This window comes from Molothrus aeneus, chromosome 12, assembly GCF_037042795.1.
Source record: "Molothrus aeneus isolate 106 chromosome 12, BPBGC_Maene_1.0, whole genome shotgun sequence".
NCBI lineage: Eukaryota > Metazoa > Chordata > Aves > Passeriformes > Icteridae > Molothrus > Molothrus aeneus.
The window spans coordinates 98,790-109,887 of record NC_089657.1 but is presented as its reverse complement, the minus strand read 5'-3'; the positions used below and the strand labels follow the sequence as shown (position 1 = coordinate 109,887).

General features: G+C 44.8%; 1 long non-coding RNA gene across 2 annotated transcripts; it reads left to right on the top strand.

The window, feature by feature from the left end:
• Positions 1-831: 831 nt before the first annotated feature.
• On the top strand, positions 832-8,991 carry LOC136561841 (uncharacterized). 2 transcript variants are annotated; one of them, XR_010784419.1, is made up of 5 exons: positions 832-925; positions 3,302-3,370; positions 3,886-4,069; positions 5,305-6,620; positions 8,087-8,991. It is a non-coding gene; the product is annotated as an uncharacterized lncRNA (long non-coding RNA). The 2 variants fall into 2 exon arrangements; XR_010784418.1 differs by lacking the exon at positions 8,087-8,991 and having other exon boundaries at positions 5,305-6,812.
• Positions 8,992-11,098: the final 2,107 nt, after the last annotated feature.

The following is an 11,098-nucleotide window of genomic DNA, read 5'->3' as shown; positions in this document are numbered from 1 at the left end:
TGCATAAATAAGAGTAGGTCTGTGACGTCAAGAGCTTGTCTTTACTTTGCAGTAACTTATTATCCTATTATCGCTGTTTGCAAACATCTGTGCTCAGCTCTTCCTTCCTTGTAGCACTGAAATACTGTGTTCAGAAAGCCTAACCATCAGCCATAAAAATCAGTAAACTGCTGTATGCATTAATGTGGAATCAAAACCATTATTTGGGTGATTTATTTTAAGCACATATGTGACAAAGGAGCCTATAAAAATTACAGGCTGCTTATTTTCCTTTTTCCTCTGCTGCTGCAACACTTGCAGCGATTAGTTGGCATTTTAAAACGTGTTTGGGTGTAGGGGAGGGTTTTGGTTGTGGTTTTTTGTTCTTTGGGTTTTTTTGACTCACAGACAAACATAGGTAACCCATCAAAACTGAAAGCGGAAAAGCGATGTATTTTTTACAGCTGGAATCTTGGCTTGGATTAAACGTCTTCCTTTTCCTGTTTTGTCCAGGGCTCCCAAATCTATATTTTCTCAGTATCTGGCGCTCTCAGTGCTACACATTCTTCCTAGCTGGAGATCGGGAGCAGCAGCGAGGAAGGCCGGGAACAGAGAACCGAGCACTCTTTTGTGCGCCCGTGTCCAGCGGTAACCCTTTATGGCCACCCCAAACCTGCGCTCTTCCAACCGGCGGGCGCACGCTGCTGACTCTCGGGAGAGCAAAGCGGCGGCGCCTTCCTCCGGGCCGGGCAGCACCCACCCGACGCCGAGCGCGGCCAGGGCCGATAGGACACGGGCGCGGCTCAGCCGTGAGCACGGGGCGGGCGTGGGGCGGGCGGCGGAGCCCTCCCGTGTGCCGCGGTACTTCCGTCCGAGCCGTATCCGCTTCCGCCCCGCGCTCCCTTTCTTCTCTGAGCTGCGGACAGCTCGCTTGGGCCCCGAGCAAGTAAGCGCATCCCCGCGGACGGCCACGGGCCTCTGGATGTTTCCTGGCCGCCGTGCCCGCGTCCCCCCTGGAGCAGAGGAGGGGGCGAGGAGGGCCCTGGCACTGCGCCGGGCGAGGGCTGCTCGGCGCCCCGTCCCCCGCCAGGCTCTGCCCCGGCCGCTCGCCCGCCTCGTGGCCGTGCCTGCGCTCGCTGGCGAGCCGTGGGGCTGGAGCAGGGTCGCGGCCGCGGGCGCGTGGTCCGGCCGGCGCTGCCGGGGCTGCTCGCCCGCTGCCACCCCGGCGGCGGCTCCTCCCGAGCGAGGGGCCGGCCTTGGCCGCGGGTGACGCGCGCGGTGCCGCGGGCTGTGTTTACTGAACGGTGTCTGAGCGGGGTTCAGGGCTCTGCTGCCACGAGATGCTTTCTGCCACCTCATTCCCCCCCCCTTAAATTCTCTCAGCAAACTAATGCAACCAAGCTTCCATCTCTCGCATGAGAGAGCCTGGGGACCTTAGTAAAGAGTTCAAATAGATGATATAAACTGCTCTAAATTAAAAAAAAAAAAGTCTCTGCTTATCATCGAGTGCATAGTTTTGGAATAGGGTTAATACTCCCCACTGAAAGAAATTAAGCAGCTGTAAGTGTAAAAAAAATCTATCAAAGGAAATTCACTGTGGGTATGGATCACTGGCTAGCATAATGATAGACCAAGAGATTGAAAAGCAGGAGATTTCATAAGTGGAGTAATTCAAGCCTTCAAGAGCTGCTTCTATTTTGCCCCCCACAGCACTCAGGAGAAGTAAAAAAAGGAATGAAGCAGACTATTAAAATTAAGTTAAAGAAAATTATAGGGCAGTATCCTGAGTAATGGTCTGAAAAATAACCACTGATGTTAGCAGCTTTATGAATAGTAATATTATGTAACAATAACTACAACCTCCTTTGCCATTAAAAGTAATATGAATAGTAGCAATAACTCATGCACCAGTTTACATCTGTGGCGTGTTTTGTTTGGACTGCCCATGCCCCACATGGACGTGAGACCCTAAGGATCCTGAATCGGTGGCAATGGGAAAGACATTATAAGATAAGAAAAAAGTAGCCTCTAGTGGAAGGAGCAGTAAAAGAAGCAAGAAACAAAAATTGGGTAAATGAGACTAAATATATATATGGTGACACTGAGGCCAAGTGACAGGTTTGAAGCCAGGGAAAAAGAAACATGTGTTAGAACATATCCTAGAAATGGAAGGTATGAGTTCAATATCATGCGAGTGGGATGAGGGCAGTGGAACATGTGAATGACAGCTCCACATTTTTCAGTTTCCCACTTCCAGGGATGAAAACTTGTGGATTTAGTTGTGGATTGGCTGAGAAGGACAATCACTGCACAATCAGTTTGAGAAGGTGGATATATAGGCTGACTTTCCCTCCAGCTCACAGCAAGCCCCCCAAAAATTCCCTCTCTAAAAATCAAAGGAGGAAGCTGTAGTTTGACCTGGTCAATTACTTTGGCCCTGATACCAGGTGTTAGAGCAGAGCTGTGCATTCATTGCTGGAATTTTGTTTCACTTATATTCTGTGCCACATATTAATGTTTTTAGCAGCTGTGGCAGATTGTAATTGTTCTGTTGTAAAATTACAGACCTCTATAGTATTAATAGTAGCAGCTGAATTAATAATGAGTATAAATTGAAGAACTACGCCTTTGAATGACACTGATTGTTACGTGCCTTCCCCTGACTCAAGTCCTGAGCTGGCAAAAGTGAATTTGTAGTGTCTTAAGTGCTGAAAGGCTGAATGCGGTTCAGTAGGAGACTGTGGTTACTGCCTTGGTCCCTGCACCCCAGCATGTGCCTCTGGAGGATGAATGATCATGATCAACACAACCACACAACTGCTTGATCTAATCCAGACTCTGAGGAAGGGGTTAAGAAAAGAGGATCCGGGAGCCCGAGAGTTTCAGAACACCATCCTTTTTAACCTTTCAGCGGTCTATCTGCATGTGTATGACTGAGATGCATTATACGGGTAATCCTTCATACATGGCTCATTCATTCATACCTCTTAAGTTGATGCAGTGCTTGGGAGGTAATACCAGAAAGTCAACTGATACGTCTCATGTTATAAGTGGCATTACAAAAGCTTCCAGCTTTCGAACAAAATGAAGAGCGTGGGAAACCTGTAACACAGGGCTTCTAATTTCATGTTGGCTTTATATGGTTACAAGGCTTAGGTTTACAATTTTGTGACTGCTTAATACGTGGCAATTGTTATTAGCCTCTCCAGAATACAACTGATGACGGAACTACATGTATTTGGAAATGCACATTTCAAAAGCCATAAGACGGGTCTTGTTAATTTAATTTTGATCTTCTTGCTTTCTTTGCTTCCTCATACAGCGTCTGTCAGCTGCCAAGTAAAGAAGGTAAAGAAGCCTGTCCACACAAAAGACTTATTAGCCAGTAAAGGTAAGAATACATTAGATGCCTGGTACATCGTGGGTATTTGTTTGGAGTTTTTGAAGTTTTAAATGCAAATCTCTACTTCTACATTCCAAATCTGGTACTTTCTACTTACCTAATTTCTTTCTGTACTGTAGAAGACCCTGTGCAGCTGCAGGTCTGTCTAATCCCTTATTAGCAAGAATACTACAGTTAACAAGTAGAAGATGTCTCTTTAATATAGAATTTCAGATTTATGTCCTACATTGTCATCTGGCTTTGGCATTACTTCTTACTATGAATGTTAGCACTATGACTGTGCAGTTGCTGAATGCCAGTTTTTACAGGTCAGAGCAGCTGTATTGGACCTTTCTTGAATATGCATGCTATTCTTGCAACATGCCTCTGTGAATGTGAAATATGCAAAATTCTGGAATATGTGCACTTAAATAGGCAGTAAATCTAGAACCCGTGGATGGCTGAATTCTAAATTACTTGTAACCTCACATTTGTGTTCAGTGTATGCTTTTCTTTCATTGTAGGGATGCTGTCTGGAGCAGAGATGAGGTCAGGAAAGCCAAGACAAAGTATGTTGAACAGAAAAGGAAAGAAAATGCACACATCACACTCCCCATGCTCTCCTGATAAGGAAGACAAGAAAACTAGAGGCAACTGTCATGGAGAAGGCTGAGATACTCTGCAATTTTTTCATCTCAGTTTTCCATGGTAATCTCTCTTCCTACTTCTCTCAAGTCCCTGCCCCTCAAGACAGGGACTGGGGGAATACTGGAGGAATGGTAATAGCCATTGAAAATGAAGATCAAATCTGGGACCATGCAGGAACCTGAACATACAGCGTCCCGGGAGGCAGCAGCAGCAGTGTCGTAGGGAAGGGATGAGCCAACTGCTGCCGCCGGCCCTAGTGCAGGAACAGAGCGGAGCACGAGCACGAGCCGCAGCAGCATCCCTGGCCACACTGCCTCCGTGCCGTGGGGTGGCCGTCAGCCCATGACAGCAAAGCTGAGGAGGAGCTTCAGGCTTTCGGGGGGCTGCCGCCCTTTCTTGTTGCAGCAGAGCCCCTTTTTGGGGGCGTGTACAAGTGGAAATGCTTTAATGAAGCAACATGCTGCTGTCCAGGGACTTGTTTTGTGCCTTCTTCGGGGTGAGGAAAAAAGGCTGGGGGATGGGGTGGAGGCTCAGGGGCTCAGATCTCATTTGGGGCACCCCAACATCTCTGGGTGGAGGAGCAGGTGAGTGGGGAATTAAGGGAGGGGTCATGCTGGGTGCCCTCCCCCAGAAGCACCCAAAGCTGCCAGAAGATTCACAGGGAGGGGTGGGTGTAGAATACCAAAACCTGTCAAGTTTTTTACATATATTGACAATTTTTTTTATAAACTCATTTTAAAATAAACCCTCTCTATTTACTACATTATGTACAGGAATATAAGAAACTTGGATAGGACGTGTAGTTTTTGAAAATAATGCCATAATGTTTTTATATAGGAATGAAACAATCAAGTGCCTGAAACCATAAGAAAAGCTGCTGGCGCTGAAGAGAGTAGGGCTCTCCGGCAACTTTTGCGTCCATTCTCTGCCTGTCCCTAAAGCGCGCCGCAGCCCCGGGCTGAGCTCGGCAGCAGGGCTGCCGCCTTGTGGACAGAGAGCGCTACTGCAGCCCCCCGAGCCAGCGCCCTGCCCCTCGCGGCTGGGGGGCAGGGAACAGGGGTGATGACTGCTCTCGGCAAAGGCTCTTTGTTATTCCTCTGTCAGATTTCCCTCAGCGCTGTCCAGGAAAGGCGAGGATCAGGAATTCTGTAAGCAGGGCCTGTGTGACCATTGGCTTACTGTGTGTGTGTCAGTGAGCCAAAATCAAGAGCCAAAATCAAAGGTTGGTTTGGTTTTAAGAACTTAAAGTAACTTTAAAACAAAATAAATAACTCTTTCTCCTTTTTTTATTTTAGATGCTGGAAATGCCTCTCTGGATGTGTGCTGAGTTCTTGCTGCTGTGGACTGTGTGGCCCTAATTGCTTCAGGTTCCTGTTCTCACTGGGGAATTGGAAATAATGATTGTTTGGGCCACAGAGATGTTTTCTGAAATCTTTCCCATTTTTCTGCCTTTTAATGGTAGATCTTCTCTTTCTGCCTTTGAATTTTACAGCGATTTTATGATGTCATTCACCCAAATTCCTTGCAGCTCCTGGGGCAGAGAGAAGCTTCTCCTGTGGTCGATATTCAGTGGAATAATGATACTGTGTGTCCCACGTCTTTAATATATTTAACTGCTGTTTATATCTTAGAGTGTAGACTTAGTTGATTCTTTTTCAACAGAAAGTGGCAGGCTGAGCTCACCCAAGTTACTGAACCATAATTTAGATAGTTGAGGTTTTATTAAAGAAGAAAAAAGCCAGCTTTTTTTCTGTGGGCTTTACTGGTATTGTTCCTTATTTGAGCTACACCTTAAAGTAATGATGTGGGTGCCTTCTAGAAACAGTGTTCAATTATTTTGCACTCTCTCATGAGACCTTCAGGCCCACATTTTTCCATTGCTGAATTAATACAGGTCCAAGCTGACAGTGTCCTCTGCATCTTTTGTTCATTGATCTGTTTCTGATGTTCATTTCATCTGGATGCAGAGTTGGGCTTTTTGAGCAGATAATGCCCCCAAACCATGAGGCTTGTTTAAACCTTGTACTCTATTTTATGAAGGCATGGGGTCGGTGAGGACTTTGTCTTGTTGCTGTACTAGGGAATGGCATTCAGGAGGTTCCTACAATATTCACATTGAAGTTGAAATGTTCAAGGGTATCGGTGTGATGGTTCTTGGGGATGAATCTTGCTCCCAGCAGTCTGTAGCTTAGTAGCGCAGGACATGAAAAAGCAGGGTGTGACGCACAGGGCAGGTAGGAACAGCGAGGTGCTTCATGCTGGCAGCTGTGTTTGGTGTTGCTGATGTTTTCAGAGCCAGAGCAGATTCATTTGGTTTTGGTGGACTGAAACAGAATCCAAACCTTAGAAAGTATTTATTTGTCCTTAGGCTGAAAAATATTGTTGTGCAGGACTTGTTCCCTTGCACCTCCGGTTCATTGCAGAAAAGATTTTTTTTGTGAGCAAATGTTGTCATGGCTGGTGCAGTGAAAAGCTGAAGAGTTCCTGGTAATAAGATCATCTTGGTGGGAGCGTGAGTGCCAGCCAAAACCTCTCTGTGTTCCAGTGCCATGCCGCTCCGGGAGGAGAGCGTGAGGTGCAAAGCCCTGAGCGGAGCAGTGGGAAATGGGAGGTGAGGAAGGGTTGAGCTAAGGATGGATTTAAACTGGGCTGGGTGTTAGTGCAGGAAGAGATATTTGTCATCCAGACTGCCAAAATGAAGACCTGTAAAATCCTAGCTCTGCCTTGTGTATAATGTGATTCTACTTCATATTTATGTCATCACAAAAAGCAAGGAAACAATAAATGTCACTGTTTCTGACTATTGCTGTGTGAAGGTTTTTTAAAGGCTGATGAATTTATGTTCTCTTTTTGTACTCCAAGCTTGGCTTTTCCCCTCTTTTTTCAATGTCTGCTGCATTGAGTGTCCCAAGGAAGGCTGGATTCTTCAGCAGGGGTGCTAATTTTCCTTTTTCTGAAGGTATATGAAAGTGTGCTACCAAAATGGCTATTTTCTCCTCTGAAAAGCTTTCCCTCTGTGACCAACAATGCAGGCATCTGTTTTAATCATGTAGCCAGATGTACTAAGAATATTACTTTCAGAGCCAATAGCTGTACTAGATTTCTGGTTTGTGTCTGTGAGAAGTGGGATTTGTGCAGAAGAGGTACTGTTGGGAACAAAAGATGGAGTAAACCCACTCCTGGGACGTGCAGTGAAGGACTGAGTTGTAGGGAAGGTGTGTATTTATAAACTGTATCTATATATCCCTGAAATTGGGGGTGCGGCAGTGATGAGGGTGGCTAGAGTTGGCCTGGGCCTGTCAGGATGAGCCATAAACAACCCAACCAAGCCCCTGAATCCTCAATAGATGTTTGAAACATTTCCACAAAAAGCCAAGGTAGTAATGTTTCCAGAGGAAAATTTGTAGGTGATGGGAGGCTAACATTTTACAAACCTAATGTAGATGTGTGTACGGACTTTTCTACCATAGTTGACCAAGTGTGCATTTGACTTTTGACTCACCTTGCAATGACAAAATCCTGTGCATATGTTGCTGTTGTGTTCATCTTGCATATGCTGAAAGGACAGGAGTGGAGAGAGGAACTTCTTCCAAGTAGGCCCAGGTTGCATTAAGCAACATATATATAGATATATATATATAATGTAAGTCTGTTTAGACTGCTGGATCATTCTAGGTATTTTAGTATCCAAATTGTTTACTTAATGTTAACTTATGTTGGATGCTGCTGTCATGGATTGAGTATATCCTCCCCTGACTACTGCTGGAATTAGCCACGCAAAGCACTACATAAAAGTTGAATTTCTGGTTTAATTAAGTTTTCTCCCTCTTATTTTGAGGAAGTAGAGTAGGAGGACACAGCATATTGTATGTTCTGCTGAGTTTTTATTTGAAAATGCTGCATTTTTAGGACATGAGATGCATTTAAGAATTAAGTTATGTGATTACTCAAGGTTTGGGTGGGTATTGCAGTCTGCTATTTAATATTATAAAATCACCTTTATTTACTCATCCTAAAGTGCTTTAATTTTCACACGTTTTTGTCAAGGCTTCTGATTACACTGTGTTGTTCCAACAGCTTGTGAAGATGACTCTGAAGACCAATGTTGGTAGAACTTTCATATTGCAAGAAACAAACAGAATTACTGCAGAAATGCTGAACTGGCAAGAACAACATCAACATGCATTTGTTTTATACCTCTCCTTAGTAAAATGCGCATTGAATATTATTGTAGTTTTTGAAGCATTGTTGAATTCAAAATCAACCGCTGCACAGTGGAGCTCAGTAGACTTGAGAACTACTCAGCATGTGTGTGGATTAGATACATAGAAAGCAACTTCCCTTTTTAAATTATGAAGATGTTGTGCTTTGTTTTGGAAGACATCAGATTCTGAATATTTAAGGAAGCTCTATCTCCCTTTGTGTTTTCTTCTTACTGTAGTCAGACTTCTGGCTTTGTCTTACCGGGTTTTGCTCCTGTACTGGCACTAAGTGGTTATAGGGGGTTTCAGGGGGAGGGTGGGGATGCCCATGTACTTAAATAGGTTTTGTTAAGGTGTTCTTAAATGCCTCTTTTGCTGCATCATATAACTGATTGCTTCCATTGTTAATGAATGAACAGGAGGATAAGCAAGATACCGTAGAGATTGTTTGGATTTAGGCTTAGTTGAAGACTATTATTTAACTCAAAAAGCAATAAGAACTTGCAGTGGTCTTTTAATACTTGGTGATGGCTTTTTTATGTACCACTTTGGAAATCTGAGATTATATTTGATATCATGTGGCTGTTCCATTATGGAATATTGCAGATGTAAACTCTTGCATTTCAGCATTCCTGGCAGATATGCACCTTGAAAAAGACCTAAGGTTGTTCAGTTTAATCAGACTTTTTTTAGATCCCACCTTCACTGTTCAAAGCACTGGTTATCAATGTGTTTTCTAGTGTTGTCCTTCTTTATAAATAAAGATGAAAGAGGTATGCATCTCTGCTGATATTGTCGATTTCATTTAAGTGTGGATATCTACCAGAACTTACACTTGAAAACATAGAAAGCTGGAGTCTGTGGTATATCTTCACTAATGTTTCTAAATTCTTACCCAGATATTTTAGATTGTTTCTGACCATTTTGGATTATTATAGAAATGCTTTCTATAAATGGTGGTACAATGAATTCTTATACGTGTATTGGAATTGTATGTCCTACAGATATGTGTTAGTTTTGTAATTACCTCAGTAAACAATGTGTTGGCAAAGAGTGCAGTATGTTGAAATGCCATCAGTTTAGTTTATTGTTGCAGTACGTAAAATTAACTTGTGCAGAGGAAAGGATGTGCCTTACCAGTTGAAATGAACTCGTGATTTGCAGACCTAACTTTGCTAGCATTACACGAGTTGGCCTGTCATCTGTAAGACTTGAAAGAAAATGGAATGCTAAGGAAATGGCATAGTTCTATGCCCATTCTGGTAACTTTAGGCATTCAGTGCCAACACTTACAAGTATTATTCAGTAATCGTTGAAATACAGCTCCAGGACATTAATCTGAAAAGTGAAGGTCCAGGCATATGTGAAGATGTTTCTAACTCATTTCTGAAGAAGGTGAATTGAAGTTTATAATAAATGTTCAATCCTTGCTGAGGTAGATGGTACCACTTAATAAAATGTCATACAGTGAAGCAGTCAGTATTTTATATGCACTCAATACATTTAGGGTTACAAGCATGTGTTCTGATACCCTAGTAAATATGTGACTTGAAGGATATTTAAAAAAAAATTTCCTCAGTCTTTGTAACAAAACACCATTGCACGAAGGTGAGCAATGTAAGGAGCTCCACGCACAAATGCAGTTGAAGTGATACGTGTGTTCGATGTTCTACAGCCTTGTCGAGCTTCATTGCAAATGAAAGAGTGACGTGGGTGAATGCCCAGTGGAGTTGCTGAAGAGTAGAGGGTCTGAATGCATCAGCTGGGAAGAGTGGTGCCACCAGACCCAGCTGCCTTCTCCGAGGAGGGCTGCCTTGCAGATGGGTGGAGCCTGGCAGCAGCCAGGTTAGTTGTCATCTAGGTACCTGTGCTGTGAGATCTCTGTCCATGAGCGCACCTATCTGTGCAAGCTCTTGCGGGTCCATGCAAGCGGATTTTTGTTAGCACACCGCACGAGTGTCCATGCAGGTGTCTGTGCAAACATGCATTTTGTCTTGTCCGCACATGCACGCGCCCTGCTAGTTCCCAGGGTTTTAAGACATAAGGAATAACTGTGGCTTGTTGCTGATTCCAGCAATTCATAGGCATACCTGATTGTCAGTGGTGGGCCCAAATCTCCCTGATGAGGCCAGTGATGACAGTTCCATGTGTGAATGGGAACAAGCTGCAGAATTGAGTGCCTCATCCCATCCTGGGGCCAGTTAAGAGCTGTGAGGTTGACAGGAGGCAAAGATGTTCAGTGCCACCGTGAGTATTTAGGGCTTTGGCTCCTGCAGAGCTCCTTGGTGTTATGCTGATTGTGCTCCAAGTGTCTATCCTGGCCTCCTGAGTTGGGGGTGAGAAAGGAGTATACTTTTCCACGTTACTGGAATTTTGACTTTGGCTACTGTGTGTGCAGTAGTCTTTTGTTCTGTGCCACCCTCACCTGCCAGGTTGTTTGCACTGCAATCACCTGCCTTGTTTGAAACATCCATCTTGCGCATTGCTGCGCTCCTCCCAAATCTAAGCACGGGCTGGGCTCTTCTGCTCGTTAACGCTGCAAATAAAGAAGGCTGTACGTGTGCAGCACAGAGGATCCCACCCGTGGACACGAACTCTGCAGCACCGTGCATGCGCAATTAAAAAGGAGTAATAAAACTCCTCAAAGATAAAAACACCCAGCAAAAATGCGGGCACATAGCGGCAGGACTCAAAAAAGCAAAGGGACGAGGGAAGACTCGGAGAGCGGCGCATGCGCAGCACAGTGAGTTACTGCGCATGCGCAGCTGCGGGCCCGGGGAGGGGGGGGGAGGGAAGCTGCGTCTGGGACAGCTCGCTGTCTCCACCTGCTGGCTGACAGGAGGTGATGCTGACTCGGGAGAGCCGCGGTGTGCAGGGAGCGGCCGCA